Source organism: Astyanax mexicanus, chromosome 25 (genome assembly GCF_023375975.1).
Source record: "Astyanax mexicanus isolate ESR-SI-001 chromosome 25, AstMex3_surface, whole genome shotgun sequence".
Classification (NCBI taxonomy): Eukaryota; Metazoa; Chordata; class Actinopteri; order Characiformes; family Acestrorhamphidae; genus Astyanax; species Astyanax mexicanus.
In genome coordinates this window covers 13,022,591-13,041,018 of record NC_064432.1, presented here as the reverse complement: position 1 = coordinate 13,041,018, position 18,428 = coordinate 13,022,591, and the positions used below count along the sequence as shown (strand labels likewise).

Genomic DNA, 18,428 nt, shown 5'->3' with positions numbered 1-18,428 from the left:
CTGTAGGTGGAGTAAGTGCCTGTGTCTCAAAAACTGTGCCTGTTTCAACCCTCTCACCCTGCATATGTTGCTGATGTCCCCAGAGAGTACAGTTAGAGGAGACAGCAGGGTGTGACTTTGGGTCTGTAAACACTATTGTGCATTGAGAGAAGAGCAGGGAGTGAGCAGCAGTGCTAGATAAACTATGTGGGTTAAAACAAGCTGATGAACTAAACGTTACAGAAGATTGGTGGCATTTCTATAAACATTATTTTCGGGGCTCGTTCCGAAACGTTCGGGCTATAGCCCCGGGAGCTCAGAAAAGGCATCGCCCCTGCCCTGCAACACTGTTAAAAAGTTCAATGTTTTCATTTACTTTGCTCGTCTTTTCCCCAGGACCTCCTCTCTCCTTACAGAGTCTGCATTTATTTTTTCCTTGTATTTCTTTGTTCTTTCTGTACTCACATCTCTCTATATCTACTAAAATCTGCCCCAAACTAAACATTTGAGTCCCACAATTCTGTAGTTTAACATGGATTCAGCTTGAAAATAGGATAGTAGGGAAGTAAATTGAGTTGCTGTGTTCATACTAAATTTGTGAATAATATACTATCATATTGTGTTAAAAGTATGAAATATTTATTAAAATTAACTAAAATCTTTAACATATGTATCAAAGAGTAGTATTTATGTATTTAAACATGTTAGCAAGTTCATATCATATAGAGTGACAAAATAATCATATAGTGTAACAAGAAACCCCTGTCACACCTTATGATGTGTCACACCATGTGACGTTTCATGCACTTAGCATGATTTTAAGCAATGGAGCTTTATGCTAGCATGATAAAACCATGCTCACTACAATATGACAATATAGTTTTAAAGGTAATATTGACTAAAAAGTTAATTAATTTGGGCATTTTTGTGTAAAATGTGTCACCACCAAAATACTGAAGCAGGAGTGCTAGAGACTGTGATTTTTGTGAAAACATAAAGAGCAATAACACACCCTGTAACTGTCAGTGTCCGTCGGAGGTGTTGTTCTTCCTCCTGAAAGAAGGAGAAGCCCAACTCCCCAAAGGGCTCCAAACAATTGCCTGTTTAAAAAAAGAAGTATGGCGTCACACCATATGATATTCATTTTTGGGACAAAATGTTACAGTTAAGGGTTCAAAATATTATACCCAAACTTGTAGCCAAGCAGACTCAAAAGTAGACACCTTGGTTACTAATATATGATTGATTAAACAGAGAAATAATTAATTTATTTGTTTTTATTCAAAATCTAACTTTGTGAAATGTGATTGGGACAGTCACACCATATTAAAAAAAATATTAAGCCCATGAATGCTCTGTAAGTTCATATATCACAGCACTTTCTGAACAATATCATCAAAGTTTTTAACATATTTTTCTACAGTTTACGTATATTTGACACAACCAAACACCAACACAGCAAACAGTCCCTGTCTATCACATAAGAATCAAACAGTCCTTAAGTGTCCTAAGGTCTCTGAGAAGAAGATACAGATAAAAAGATTACCGTATTTTTCGGACTATAAGGCGCACTTAAAAACTTTTAATTTTCACAAAAATTGACAGTGCGTCTTATAATACGGTGCGCCTTTTGTATGGATTTTACTCGTCAGGTTGTAAGGAGCAGTAAACACACACTCCGTGCAGCGTTATAGAGAGTTTCAGTGCTATACAGAGTCCAGAGCCGTGCAGCTCCAAGGCTGAGCAGCAATAGCATTAGCTAGATGCTAACCGCTAAGCTAGCTAGCTTATTCACTGAGATCAGTATTATCTAAATTTTACTCGTCAGGTTGTAAGGAGCAGTAAACACACACTCCGTGCAGCATTATACAGAGTTTCAGTGCTATACAGAGTCCAGAGCCGTGCAGCTCCGAGGCTGGAGCAGCAAATAGCATTAGCTAGCTTATTCACTGTTCAGAGATCAGTATTATCTAAATTTTACCCGTCAGGTGTAAGGAGCAGTAAACACACACTCCGTGCAGAGCCGTGCCGCTCCGAGGCTGGAGCAGCAATAGCATTAGCTAGATGCTAACCGCTTAGCTAGCTAGCTTTTTCACTGTTCAGAGATCAGTATTTTCTAAATTTAGCACTTTTAATACTGCTGGAGCAGTATTATTAGAGTTAGATGCTAATCGCTAAGCGTTCACCGTTCAGAGGTGAGTTATCGGCCTGTAAGTCTGTGCTGCTTTGCCTGGCTAGCATTAGCTAGATGCTAAGCGCTAACCTTCTCAGAGGTGAGTTTTATCAGCCTGTAATCTGCTTGTTTACCGTGTTAAAACAAGCTACGGGGGACGAATCGCTAGCTAATATCTCACTGTCTTACCAGAACACGCAGGATTACTCAGTGTAACGCTGTCGTTTAAGTTTGGGTTAACTTTACTAGTTTAGGTGACTAGCTAGCATGCTAGCGGATAGCTATGCTAACGCTGGTGCAGCAAGCCTTAGTGGACATCTGGAAATCTAAGCTTACTGTAAATAAACTGAAGCACGTTACTCACCCAAATAAACAGTTTTCAGGAGAGGAATCTGTGTAGATTAATATCCAGCACTCGTTTGACTTTGAAAGAGCTAACGTTAGATTTGTATACTGAGACGCTCCACCGGCAAGCGACCACCCCCGGTGGGGGAAGGGAAACATGGCGCCACCCCTGTTCACTTTGATATAGGCACCCTTTCTAGTGTCACTTAACGCGCCTTATAATGCGATGCGCCCTATGTATGGAATACGGTGCGCCTTATAGTCCGAAAAATACGGTAGATGGAAAGTTCTTCTGGCCTGTGTACGACTTTACGTCGTGTAGAACAGGCATGCGCTGGCTATCTGAGGAGAGGTTTCCAGCACTTCACTCAGATAGCTTGTTGTCTTTTAATACATATACACTGGTCCCAGAAGAGCAGACAGCAGAGGAGCTTCTCTACCACTCAGGGTCATAATCTCCTCACAGCTCCCATTGCAACAGTTGGGTGATAATAAAATAAAACTAAGGTAACAGGTTGTATTTAGATATTAATTAATTGATAATTTTGTTTTGTTACTAAATCAGTAATTGTAAAGGTAACAGGTCAGAAACAAGTAATGACAAGGATATATAATGGTAACAAGTTGTATTTATTATTAATTCTTGTAATTCATTGTAGTTATAGATTAATTAATGGTATTTTATAAACCAAATAATAAGTAAATAATTTATAACTGCAAAATAAGACAAGGGAAGATCTATGCTTACTTGCCAATCTATTACTTTTTCTCAAGAGAACAACAACAACAGGTGTTCTGTAAGTTTTGCAAAAGAAGGAACAACCAACTAGCCAAAGAAACAATAATAAATATAACAAATCACCAGTACTTGGATGCAAAATGAACCTATAATAATGAAATATTATATAAAACTCTGAGACAGCATTGTACATTTTGTTGTCCAAAACAAGAGAAATTAAATAAGAGACCCTTACCTTTTTTATGGCAGAATTTGCTTTCATATAATATGACAGGCATTTCTCCAACCAATCCTTCTTCCTGTCCTCCTCTCCAATCTTTTCAGTAACTCGACACAGACTGCAGCTGCTCCTGGCAACTCCTTATAAAGCACTGATATTAGCTTTTTAAAATATTTTTACATTACATTTACATCTTTTGTTGACTGATTGATAGTTGATTGACCTGTGCATGAATGTTAGCCAAGATGCAAGCGGTAGATGTGACCTTGAATATAAGGACTTGTCTCTTACTGACTTTGACATGAAACTTCTATGTTTCCGGCACACCCTGAAAATAATAAGATCTTACATAAAACATAATTTAACACAAAGCCTGCCACCTGCTAATATTGTGTTTATCAATAAGCAATATTTTTATATTATCACTAATAATTGTTGTGGGTAAGTAGTGGTAGGAGATAAGTCTAATTATAAGGCTAGTTTAAAATAATTTTTGTTCATCCCGAAAGAAACTGAGCTATATTTTAGAGAACTTACATTCTTTAGCTATCCTTAGTGGTACTAGGTCTCCTCATTTTCATCTTCCTTCCACATAATCCACACCGTTTTTTCTTGGACAGTAGTTTAACTTTCTGCTACCAGTGGATGAATCCTTTTCCTCCCCTCGTCACCTTGTTTATTAAAGTTCTTATAAGAGACCTATTTTCCTCCTGTTACTGACTGAGCAGGGGAGCCGAAGTTCCCTAGGCGACCTGTGAGGGAAGGAGTCAGCCTGGGTGAGTGAGTGGATAATGGGAGAGCTATCCTAGGTTAATATTATGGAGACTGATGAGTGAGTGGCATTCAGTGTCTTAAAGCTGAGATGCGTGCTGTATTATTTTAGTGTTAGTAAAAAATGGCAGATAGCTAGCAACAATTAAACTACACAATAGAGTCTTCAACTAGGCTAGGAGGCAGCTAGCTAACTAACTAGTCAGCGTTAGCAAGTTTGCTAAGTTAGCTAACGCTAGGGTGATATATTTATTTGAACCTAGCTGATATCTAGCTTGCACCATTGTCTGTCATTATTTTACACAGGGTATTTTTGGATAGGTTAGTTAATGTATCTAATTAGTTAGGTAGTTAGGTTAGTTAATTAACCTAGTTACTTAGCTAGTTAGTTAACCTAGTTAGTTAGCTAGTTAGGTTAGTTAATTAGTTAATCAACCTAGCTTAAGCTAGCTAGCCTTTTAATACCTCATGCTACAACAGAGCCTTTTTGATCTAGGTAACATTAAAGGACTAATATTTTACACTTTTAGTGTAATACATTTAGCTCTTATTTATTTATTATGTTTTGCAGGTTTATGTACCAAATGTATTTTAATTCAGCTTGACAATTTTCTAGCTGTCCTCTCCTTATCCTTTGAGATTCAACAAACTGTTTTTACTGTTTAGCATACAACTGCTGAACGCTTAAAAGCAAGACTCATGCTTTTTTCATAATATGATAACTAATGAAACTACAATGTTTCTTGATAGCAGATAATTGCTTTATCTGTTAATTATGAGTAAACTAATAAACTAAATAGATGTTATATTTCGGCAGAGGTTGAATCTCTTGTCTGTTGCCAACATGCCTGGGCCTAAATCCAAAACAAAGGAAGCACATGCAGCCCTAGCCTGTGTAGAGGACAAGACTGAAGATGTATCACAAGGTATTTCAGTTATTATGGTATTTCTAGCCAGCAAGTAAATCCATTTCCACTGATTGTGGCAAGTAAAAGCTCATTTTTTTGTGGTTGTTAAAATATATATTTATGTCTTAGAAACAAATATGCTTATAAATACACTTGTAATCAATCTGGCTTTAAAAGCATAGTTTTTCACAGATCAGTAAATTTTTCGATTTTCAGATTAGTTATAGGCTGATTAATTATCAGATTTATTTTAAAGAATATTAATATTGAGATCAACCTTCCTTAATATCTTCCAAAGTGAAGAGGGCGTTCTGATTTGCTTTTCTTGTAATCCTATGAGCAACTCTTTGACAATGTTACTGGACTTCTACAACTTATCATGACCTCCACCTTTCCTGTTGACTGCTGTATTATTGTGAGAAGGTTGGATGATAGTGAACAAGCCATAACCCTAACAAGATAAGTAAGGTCTCAGTAAGGGTCCCCACATTTAAAACCTTTGGGATGATCTGAAGAGGGCTGGACACAGGAGATGATGCCTCCACAGTCTGACAGTTTTGGAATGTGTTTGCAAAAAAGAGGCTAAAAATTGCTAAGTCAAAATGCGCCATGTTGATAGAGCTCCTACCCAAAAAATACTGAGTGTTATAACAATTTTAAAAGGTGCTTCAAAAGTATTAGTTATCTAAGGGTTTGCACACTTATTCAACCATATTATTTTATTTATTTTTTACTTCTTCCCTCTAAAGATTTCAGTTTGTACAGAATATAGGTCACATTAAAGATGGAAATTTTTTGATCCACTGTAGGACACTTTGTAGTTTTATTATTATAGTGTAGTCTTTCAATTCCTCAAACTTCCTTTAAAACTCCTTTAAAATAATCATTATCTTCCTTTCACCCTGTTCTTTAATGCTCAGGACCCCACAAGACCATTTTTTGGGTGGTGGGTCACTCTCAGTACTGCAGTGACACTGGTATTGTGGTGTGTAAGTGTATGTTGTGTTGTTATGAGTGGGTTAAAAACAGAAATTATCCAACCAAATTAATTGTTTCTTGTGATTTTTTTCTTAATGTATCTGTAAAAATTACCCACATAACATGAATTTGTTCTGATATATTGCTTGTCAAAAGTCTTCAGGACGAGTAAATATTGTAAATATCGATCAACTAAACTGCATGTAAAGACAGTTATTTTGAATATAGAAAATACCTTAATAAAGCCTGCTCAGCATATCTGGCCTCATCAAAATAAATAAAAATAATCCTTGAGCTCTCCTTAGTGTTTGTTAAGGTACGAAACACTATGTTTTCTACTCGCAGACTCTTTGTTCCTTTTGTCCTTCTATGGCTTGATTCTATGGCCTGTACAAGAAGCCTACAAGTGTTGAACTGTAATCTGTAATGTTCTCTTCTGTGTGATATGAGCTGAGGCACATTGTGATCTTATCATACATTTTAGTCTAGACATTGTGATGAGCAAATACTCTGTAATCTTCACACCTTCAAGGAACCGGCCCTTGCTGGATGCAAGTACTAACTGCTTTCAAGAACTGTGTAAAATGTGAGTTAAGTATATTGTTAAGGGAAGCAACTGTGTGTGTGATCCTTTTAATCTCCCTCAAGGTTAAATTGGGGTGTGGCAGAAGAACCAGACCAGTTTTGGGGATAACTGAATCCAGGAAAGGGTGAAGGGAAACCAGACAACTTTATACCCTTTCAGTGTTATTTCCAAATGAACTAAAAACCAGGCAGGTACTGAACTAGAGAAAATTATCTCTTTATCAAACAGCACAACCTGCACACTGAATGCAGTTCCTACAAATGATAATGAATTTATCGCTCACCCTCTGGCTTGTACCCAAAGCCTTTAAAACAGCAGTAATTAAACCTTTGATCAAGAAACCAAATCTTAATCTTAGTGTACTGTCTAACTATAGACATATTTAAAACCTACCCTTATTTCTAAGATAATAAAAAAAGCAGTGGCCCAACAACTTTGCTTGTACCAGATCTATGAAAAATTCCAATCTGGATTTAGGCCTCATCATAGCACTGAGACATTAAAATAATAAATGATCTGCTTCTTGCCGCCGACCAAAGCTGTGTTTTAGTGTTTTAGTTATAGTAAGGTAAGATATGGAATTATCCAGAGCGACTTACAACAGGGCTTCGTTGTTACTTCAAAATATCCATAGCTAGTTTGTAGAGAAGCTTGATCATGTTTAGAACCCTAGGAGTTTTTTTTCTTTTAGTTTAGAAACTTTTTGAAAAGATGAGTCTTCAGTCGGCGTTTGAAGACTGTGAGTGACTCTGCTGTTCTGACATCCAGTGGAAGTTCATTCCACCACCTTGGTGCTGCAGCACAGAGAAGAGTCGGGATGTTTGTTTTCTGTGAGTTTTGAGGGATTGTGGTTTGAGAGCTCTAAGAGCTCTTGGTACAGATCTGGCTTTGATCATTGCTATCATTGCTATGCAAATCATCTCTCACTACAACTGCTGGCTCTGACTGAAACCTGGATTAAAACTGAAAACACTGCTACTCCGGCGGCACTTTCCAATAATTATTCCTTCACCCGTACTTCTCGTCTCTCAGGACGAGGAGGTGGAACTGGCCTATTGCTTGCGAATGGCTTAAAATACACTCCACTATTACCTGTAAACTCATACAACTCATTCGAGTATCATGCCACACTGGTAAACACTCCATCAAAACTTACTGTCGTTGTCATCTACCGTCCTCCTGGACAAATGGGCGAGTTCACACATGAACTTGACATGCTACTGTCTTCTATCTCCGAGCAAGATTGCGCCATGCTCATTCTAGGTGATATGAACATCCATCATGACAGTACCAGACTCTTTAACTGTCACTCCTCTGCACCTCTCAGACCACTTCTTTTTTTTTCGAAATGTTCGCATTTCGAAAAAACCCACAGCTACTCCTACTATGGTCTCGTTCCTCCGAAATCTTCGAGATCTCCAAGCAGAACAGTACTCCTCGCTGGTGACTGACAATATGCCTCCACTAGGCTCTTTTTCATCACTCAATGTTAATGATGCCACTGATACTCTTTGCTCCACATTAAGCTCCTGTTTGGACGACCTCTGTCCTCAAACACCTCGAGCCATTAAACCAAGCAAACCGCAGCCATGGCTCAAAAATGACACGCTCAGGGAATTACGCTCCAAACTCAGAGCTGCTGAAAGAAACTGGCAAAAAAAGCAAAACCAGACAGACCTAAAAAACTACCAACTTATCCTGGCTTCTTTTTCAGCCAGCCTCACTGCTGCTAAAGCTGAATTTTATCACAAAAAAATCAGCTCCCTCACTGACTCCCGGAAACTATTTGCTACATTCAAAACACTACTCAACCCTCCACCTCCTCCTCAGGCTACCTGCCTTACGGCTGAAGCACTTGCCTCATTCTTTACTGGGAAAGTGGCAGCTATCAGCAGCCACTTTACTGATGCGACATGTAGCGGTCCTACATCATGCTCTGCTGCCCGGTATCCCTCTACCGAAGGCGTCGCTTTCTCCTCGTTCGCTCCTCTCACTGAGAATGAGACACTGGCTCTCCTAACGCGTAGCCGTCCTACTACGTGTCCACTTGACCCGATTCCTTCAGACCTTCTGCAAACCATTGCACCTGCAATCATTCCGGCCATTACTCACACGATCAATGCCTCTTTAACATCTGGTGTGTTCCCGACTGCTTTTAAACAAGCACAGGTCACACCACTGCTTAAAAAGCCTTCTCTCAACCCCGCCCAGGTTGATAACTACAGACCGATCTCACTACTGCCTTTTCTTTCTAAAACATTAGAAAGAGCAGCTCTCAATCAAATCTCTGGCTTCCTCACCCAAAATGACCTCCTGGACCAGAACCAGTCTGGTTTCAAGAAAGGGCACTCTACTGAGACGGCTCTGTTGTCTGTGACGGAAGCGTTAAAAACTGCTAGAGCTGCAGGACAGTCCTCAGTGCTCATTCTGCTGGACCTCTCGGCTGCTTTCGACACAGTCAACCATGACTTCCTCCTAACTATACTCTCGAACATGGGGATCTCAGACAATGCGCTGTCATGGTTCAGATCGTACCTCACTGGGCGCTCGTTCAGGGTGTCATGGCAAGGACGGCTGTCCTCAGCCCACTCGTTATCCACTGGGGTTCCCCAGGGTTCGGTACTGGGACCTCTTCTCTCCTCAATATACACCACCTCTCTAGGTCGGGTTATCCGCTCACATGGTTACTCCTACCACTGCTTTGCTGACAACACTCAGCTATACCTGTCGTTCTCACCCGATGATCACTCAATCTCTGCACGAATATCACAGTGTCTCTCAGACATATCCTCATGGATGAAGGAACATCACCTCCAACTAAACCTCTCAAAGACTGAACTTCTGGTCATACCAGCAAAACCTTCTATTCAACACAACTTTGCCATAACCATCGACTCTCTCTCTCTCTCTCACCGACAAAGGTTGCTAGGAACCTGGGTGTTATGGTTGATGACCAGCTCTCCTTCATGCACCATGTGGCCTCAGTTGCTCGATCCTGCCGCTTTGCGCTTTACAACATCAGAAAAATTTGACCGTTTCTGACGAAACAGGCCACCCAACTCCTGGTACAAGCTGTAGTAATCTCACGCCTTGACTACTGCAATGCCGTACTAACTGGCCTCCCGGCCTGTGTAGTAAAACCACTACAGATGATTCAGAATGCAGCAGCACGTTTGGTCTACAACCAGCCAAAACGGGCACATGTCACTCCGCTGCTCATTGAGCTCCACTGGCTACCGGTTGCTGCTCGCATCAAATTCAAAACGCTTACAATCGCCTACAAGGTGATGACAGAACAGGCTCCTTCCTACCTGCACTCACTCCTGAAGGCTTACGCTACCTCCCGGCCGCTGCGCTCCTCCAATGAACGTCGCCTCGCTTTGCCAAACACTCACACAAAGCAATCCAGACTGTTCTCTTACAGAGTTCCACAGTGGTGGAACAAACTACCTTCCACTACCAGATCAGGAGAATCTCTCGCTATCTTTAAGAAACTCCTGAAGACTGAGCTCTTCAAAGAGCACTTGCTCTCTTAACACCTCTAACAAACTAACTAATTCTAACCTCATCTCCTTCTTCCTCTTCTCTGCTCCTCTATCCCATTATTTCCCTCTGACCTATCTAAAGATGTTTTATTTTTAACTTCTATTATTTTTGTATTTAACCTCTTCTATTATTTGCACTTCATTATTGTAATTCGCTTTGGACAAAAACGTCTGCCAAATGTAATGTAATGTAATGTAATGTATCAAGTAAGAAAGAGCTGATCCGTTTTTGGCCTTGAAGGCCAGCGTTAGGGTTTTGAATTTGATGCGGGGGCAACAAGCCAGTGGAAGTAACGAAGTAAAGGGGTCACATGACTGACCTTTTGAAGATTAAAGTCAAATTGTGCTGCTGCATTCTCAATGAGGTGTAGTGGTTTGGTGGCTCGCAGTGGAAGACCAGCCAGTAGAGAGTTGCATTAGTCAAGTCTTGAGATGATGTTACTAGAACAGCTTTTCTACAACTCTGTAACATTGCCAAGCTAAGAAATGCCTTATTCCTGCATGACGCAGAAAAATTAATATATGCGTTCATTATATGCTCAAGGCTAGATTATTGTAATGCGCTACTGTCAGGATGTTCCAGCAGTAACTTAAATAAACTTCAGCTAGTTCAAAAGGCTGCAGCCAGGGTCCTCACTAAAACTAGAAAATTTGACTGTATTAGCCCAGTCCTATCAGCACGGCACTGGCTTCCAGTCAAATTCTGCATAGACTATAGAATTCTCCTGTTAACATATAAAGCCCTACACAGGCCCGCTCCTGAGTACTTGCGAGACCTCATCTCATCTCCTATTATGAACCACTGCAATTACTTAGATCTTAGGGTGCTGGTTTCTTATTAGTTCCCAAAATTCAGAGGAGCTCTGAAGGAGGAAGAGCTTTTTCTTATAAAGCTCCCCAACTCTGTTATATCTTCCCGAATATGTTCAGAGTCTCAGTTTTTAAGTCTAGACTATAAACTTGCTTATTAAGTTTAGCTTTTAATAATTAATGTTTTCCCTTTATATAAGGCTGCAGATCCAGGGGTTCATGGACATAGGGAATTGTGGTAAACTGAGATCTGATGGTGTTGGTGTTGTTGTTGGTGCACGCGGAATAGGTTATAATACGTGAACCATCACCCACCCCTTATCACATTTGGGTGCTACTTTTTTACTGTTTTTAGCGAAAGAAAAATTCACACTATTCGCATTTACCATTAAATTTCTACTAGAGACAGATTTTATCTCTCCAGTATAATTTATTTTACTTTAATCCTGCATATATGAAGATATTTGGAGTGCATCATTAGTATCACAACACTCTGGATCATTGACTTTTTTTTACAATCTGTTGAAAATTCTAGTATTTTTAATTTCCAGTTTAATACCCCAGTTAGGGGGTATTAAATATGCAATGTTTAAATACAACTTTAAATGTCAGTTTTATGAATGTTTTAATGATATTGAATATAGCATTACCTGAAAATTCAGCAGTCAGGGTTGGAGTAATGCAATTAAGGCAACAAGTTCTTCTGAATGTCTACTGCTTTTTCCAAAAATAAGGGAGTAACGTGAACAGCAACAGTAGTAAATTAAGTTGTCATTCTATTCTTATATTCTTATTAATAACATTATATCAATAAATTAAATCAATCATTTTATCAATAATTTATACAGTTCATTCATCCTCTAATAAAAATAATGCTACTACACTTTCCCAAGTAAAACTAATCCTGTCCAAACAGGAATTTTCCCTGGCACTTTTTGAAGTTTTTCTTCACCATGTGACTTTTTTACAACATGCCAATATTTAGTACAATATTCTCTGCACGAATATTTGTTGAATAATCTAATTGTTTATGTTATGATGCTTTGAAGGTTGTAATGGAGCTGGAGGGGAGTACACTGTCCAAGAAAGCCCAAGCCTTGAAAAACAGACTTTATCATTGAAGTGCAGTTTATGGCTGAGCACATGTCTCTTCTATACCTTTTTCTTTTGTATGCTCTTTTATATGCTCCCTCATCCGTTTATCATTGGTGCAGTGCCAATTTATTTATTTATTTATTTATTTAATAACAGCTGACTTTAAACTATTTATATGTGTAGATGATTGTGTATTGCACTCTAGTAAAAACAGGGCAATTTTTTCTGTGTTTATACGTGTCAGAAAAAGTCTTTGTTAAACAATTTTCAAGAATTCTACTTTGCGAAAAGTGATGCATTACTCTTTCAAGTAAATACATTAACAAGTTCAGTTTTTGACTAACTTAATTTATTTCTGGAAAAAAGTTTTATTTGCAGAAGAGAAAGCCAAATCTTCAGATTTGCAACCAGCACCCACATCTACGCAATATTTGCTGCTCATCTACAAGAACTCTAAGCTCTCTACCTCAGTAACTGCTGTGATTATGCACATGTTACAGTATGCTACATATCTGCACCTTATTCTCACTAATCACATTTCATTGTACCTTATTGGTACTGCAGTGTTCTGTCTTTTAAATTGTTTTTTGTATTTATGGTATTTATTGTAGTGTTATAGTTTTATGTTGCACATTCGTTACACGTTTGCACTTTGTTATCTACTGTAATTGTTGTTCCATATTACACTGTGTTGGTTACGAAGGAACGTAATTTTATTACACTGTGTACCTGTACTCAGTAATGATCAAAAAGTCTCTTGACTTGACTTAAAAAATGCAAAAACTTTCTGTAACTGTTCATATAAAGGACTAAGCTAGATAATGTTGATAAATATACAAATTTCTTATTTAACCCTTTTAGACCCTAGAATTAAGAACACTTTATTTAATTAATGAATTTTATGGTTTAGTCATGGTTTGAGAAGTAAAAAGGTTATTATAAGTGCTGAAATTTAAGCCCAGGCTTCCAAAGCAATGGACATAAAAATATATGATGACATTTAGAATTTTACTGTATTAGATTTTATATTAGAACACTTTACACATTCTTGTTTTGTGTGAATTAACAGCATTCTTATCATCACTTGGTAATAATTCAGGTTTGAAATAATACATCATCTTACAAAAATAACATAATATGCATGAAGTATGACAAAGCTCTCCTATAATAGTTAGAAATCATGTATGGAGGTTAGGTCATTTTTGGTTTGTTTCACATGAAAGACACATTGGTTTAACAAAGCATAATTAAATATTTTGCATTAATAAGTTATTTTAATTGCCTTATTTGTGTATGAAATAATTCACTACAATTGCAAAGATCTAATATCTCTATTATATGAATGTCATGTTGCTTTAACCAATTGCATTTGACTATAATTTACATGAAAGTATAGCTTTAAAATAATATAAGAAAGTCATGTTGGGTTAACCAATTGCATTTGACTATATTGTACATGAAAAAAATAGCTTTAAAATAGTATAAGAAAGTCATGTTTGGTGAACCAAAAAAATATAAAGATGTTCAGCATGAGTATATTATTTTTTGAAAACACAACTTTATTATGTGCAACCGATGTGCATACTGTTTTCATGTAAATCCAACAGATTTTTTTTTAGTGCATGGTCCACCTAAGTTTAGGCAAAGTGTTTTTTATAGCAGTGATTTTCAACCTATGAGCTGCAGTAGTGCTGCTAGAAGTCTTGGCAAAATATTATTTTTTATAATAAATAATAGATAAATAAATAACTAATAAATCTAATATTTATTTTTAGTGAACTGTAACATCTGTAAATTAGTTGCAAAATAAAGCATATTTAAGTTTCAATTGTTGATTGGTCTGGCATAGTCACAAGACTGACAAAGCTAGCTGGTGGTAGTTAATAGTAATATTATATATATTACTGTATAAGTATGTTAAAGTTAATATTAGTGCACATCTAAGTTAAATATTTTATCTTATCATATTTTTATAAAAGCTTCTAAAGCAAATAAAGCTCTCTTTGTAGTCGATAGTCTACAATGATGTATTTAATAAGATTTTAAATTTTATTTTATATATGGCAGTCAAGGTTACTTTAACTAGTGACAGCTACTTCTTTAAGTTTTGTATTAATGCAGTAAAAACCCAGTAAACAACGTCACTTACATAAGCCTTAGCAGAAATTATAAAAAAAAAATGTCTTATACAAATCATAGCCATTAGACAATATTACTGATTCTGTAATCAAATCTATAAGAACTTTCCAGTGTAAATTGAGGGCCAATGTGTGATATACCACTAATGTATTAATCTGCCTACAAAACACTTTAAAATATCCTGGAAGGAATTCTATAATATTATGACAAATTGTTAAGCCTCATGAAATAACTAAAACAAAAATTATTTCCAGCCAAACTATGCTTGATTTTTCTAAACTTTATTAACATTACCATTATTATTGTTGTGCTCTGATGGAGACACAAAATATAGCCAAGAATAGTCAAGCACGTTCTTCGTTGCGGTGATGCAATCAAGTTCTTCTTTGCGGAAAGGAGAGAAAATATGGAAAGCAGAAAAGTCAGAAGGAGAGACCCAATTCACTGCAGCTTGTAATAGATTCAATGCTGGGTTTGTCAAATTACACCTTTCCAAAGAAAATAGGGCCTTTCCTCTCTGTTTTTTTTTTATTTACTCTCCCTTTTTAGAGAATCATAAGATCAGCATAAACTGAGATATATAAGAACCACTATAGAAATGAGATATTACATCTGTACTCTATGAATCTCATTGGGCTGAGACTAAGCTAAAATCAATCTGAATAAGAAATAAATAGAAAGAGAAATTGACTAAACCACATGAGACCACCTGGAATCCATTCTCATCTTTTCCCCTGTTTTATGTTTTAATCAGGGTTAATATTCACAATGTGGACATGATGAAACATGTTACATGTCTAAATATTCTGTCTTCAACTACTGATATATATATTTGTTTTTTTAGCTTTTTTATGCTAAAGATTCCAAACTTTTGGACAGCACCATATAAACACATACATTTCCCATTCTAGAACTGCAGGTGCATCTCAACCTCTTTGTCAAGATTGACCCAGGCAGGGAGACGAGGAGACGACGTAAGTGCAGGTAAGAATAGGAATTTAATAACTAAACAACAAATAAACAAATAGACGGGTAAACACGGAACAATTAAATGAATAAGAAAACCAATGTGATATAAAACTAACATAAACAAACAAGAGATACTACAAAACTGGGCAGGATAAATTAAAACAGGGCAAGGGAATAAACTAGGGAAAACACAGGGAACTTAAACATAACAAAGGATAAACAAAAGATATACAAAGATATACACTAAGGAGGGAACTAAGGAGCACGAGAATAAACAAGAAGATAAATATAAACTACAAACAAAGAGGGAGGCTATACAAGGAAAACAAATGAATAATGTAACAAGACTATGAACAAAACAGAGCAGAGACAATTACAAGGAATAAACAAGATAAACAAGGAACTAAACAAGACGGGATAAACACAGAGCAGGAAACCAAGGAGCGCAGGAATAAACACAAGAAACCGAGGTACGACAAACAACAGGGGTTAGTGCAAAGACCGTTAGTGCAAAGACCAAGGCTATATAACACACAAGGGAAGTGGAAACACCTGGGGCTAGGGGACGGAGCTACACAGGGGCACAGGTCACGTGGAACACACACAGGCACAAGGACAGACAGGACATGACACTCTTAAGGTATAGCAAGCTTTCATTCATGGCCAACTGTTAACATTAAACTGTTTAAACCATTTTATTCTAATTTCTGCCTTAACACAAAACATAGACATGCCTAAAACCAGAATTAGTGCTGCCAACTCCTTTTCATTTGATTGTATATTATATACATGTATATATTTTAAATAATTCACTAAAATGGTGGGAAAAATCTAGTGATGAGGTCCTAAAGTTGGCAAAACTGAGCTGAATCTCATGGAATTTCTCAAAACATATATTTCATATTTTGCAAACGTTTGATACAAATTACTGAGGGAACTCACCACCTGCCATGGGTTTCCAGAGAGAAGAAGTAACGTGGGTCCAAAACTGATTCAATAATGATTGTAATGTACCAGTTCCAGAATTAAGCCCATACATAGAGCCCAGACAGGACACACATAGACTCACTCACTCAGATGAACAGGTCTTCTGTAATGCTGAAAACATTCTTTATAAATTCATTAAATTCATTCTGTTAACATATAAAGCCCTACACGGGCTTGCTCCTGAGTATTTACGAGACCTCATCTCCTATTATGAACCACCACGATTACTTAGATCTCAGGGTGCTGGTTTCTTAGTAGTTCCTAAAATTCAGAGGAGCTCTGCAGGAGGAAGAGCTTTCTCTTATGAAGTGCTTCAACTCTGGAATAATCTCCCCGAATATGTTCGGGACTCAGACACAGTCTCAATCTTTAAGTCTAGACTGAAAAAATACTTGTTTAGTTTAGCTTTTGGTAATTAATGTTTTTCACTTTAGATAAGGCTGAAGATCCAGGGGTTCATGGACAGAGGGAATTGTGGTAAACTGACATGCTGGTGCTGCTGTTCTCCCACTGCACACGGTCACTCAGGTTTGTGGACGGTTGAGTGGGTGGATGCCAGTGTTTCAGGGCGCCTCCATGTCTATGTTACATTCTGGCTCTCTCCCTTTAGTTAGCCTGTTTTATTTAGATCTGCCGGAGTCATACACTGAAAATGTTTTATATTCTCCGTTTTTACATAAATCCAGTCAAATCTAATTCCATCTCTCTGCCTTCCTCCAAGTTACTGACTGCCCACCTGTCTGACCTGATACTGATGGATGTTGGACCCTCAGGCTCTAATGTCCCCTGTCTGGCCAGACTGGACGTTTCTGAAGTCAGCACTTCTCCATCACCCACCACAAATCAGCTGCTCATCGTCCCTCTCACTCTATAAGCCATTAGTGGCACTGTTATACTCCTGAATATATAAAACCTATGTGGATGTATAAAAGACTTTTTAAATTTTAATTTAAAAGCCGTTTGACCAGTGGTAGGATGGTCCCCCCTTAAATATGTGTCTTGGTTTCTTCCTCCTCCTGCAGCTCTGAGGGAGTTTTTCCTTGCCTCCGCGCTCACTGGGGGTTCTGTATTTTCTATGTTTAATCTTTTGCCTGACGCTTTGTCCTGTGATCACATTTCTGTAAAGCTGCTTCGTGCCAACACCAGTTGTAAAAAGCACTATAGAAATAAATTTGATTTGATTTGATTATACCAAAGAACCAATATAACTGGGATTATAATGACCATAGAAACAATGAAAATCTACCATGACCAAGTGAAGAATTCTTTCCTATAACTGTATTTCTGTATTACAACCTTTCCTTACCTAGCCTCACACTGTCTAATCTAATCTACATTTGGCACCCTATATAATATTGGTATATTTCTATACCTTATCTGACTCAAAAGTCTCAACCCTAATCTGCTGTGGTGGAGCACCACCTTTGAACACATGCAAGATGAAGAATCGTTGCGACTTACACCCATATTGGTATACAGCACATTTATGGCAGGGTTTCACGGTTTGGCACAGTTACAGGACATCGCGCACCATAAGGCAAACTAGCACTGGAAGGACCATGAATTACTTGCCTGATCAGTCAGACTCAATGTAACATTATTCTTTATTTTCATAACCAGGCGGAAACAACAAAATCTGTAGGGTAATTTACCACAGCATTTCTTAGATAAAACTCGGATGTGAGAAATCCCAGAACATGAAAAGATAACCACTAAAAGTCAAAGATTAGGATTTAAAATATATTACAATTTACTGGAAAAATAGTTTCAGCATTAAGGATATATAAAAGGAACATAAATTAATAGATACATCAGAAAAGAGTAAAAGTACATCAACGAGTCAACACATAGTATAATTATATCTCGATAGATTAATACATTCACAACCCAGAGAAAGTAAGAGAGAAAGAGAAAGAAAAAGAAAGCGTCTCCTTACAGACTTCATCCAAGCAGATATACATTTATGGGTGATTGACATATTTGGCTGAACAAATGATAAAATTGATATATATATATCAAATGTAAGTCAGTAAATTACTGGGTTATATTCTACCAACTTTTATATTTTCAGATATATATATAGTTTTGTAGATTTTTTTCTTGAAATTGACATTTATTCACTAGTTTACGGTCTTATTTACTAAAATTGTCATATGGTGTGACATGAATGTTATTGTGCATTAA

The 18,428-nt window shown here is 37.4% G+C and overlaps 1 protein-coding gene and 1 long non-coding RNA gene across 2 annotated transcripts in view; one reads left to right on the top strand and one right to left on the bottom strand.

Moving 5' to 3' along the window:
- The window catches only part of LOC125787624 (uncharacterized), a 108,924-nt gene that overhangs the window by 36,164 nt on the left and 54,332 nt on the right, over positions 1-18,428 (bottom strand). The gene's annotated exons all lie outside the window — the stretch shown is intronic.
- On the top strand, positions 4,822-18,379 carry LOC111191668 (uncharacterized). Its single transcript, XR_002649590.2, has 3 exons — positions 4,822-5,153; positions 15,200-15,272; positions 16,679-18,379. It is a non-coding gene; the product is annotated as an uncharacterized LOC111191668 (long non-coding RNA).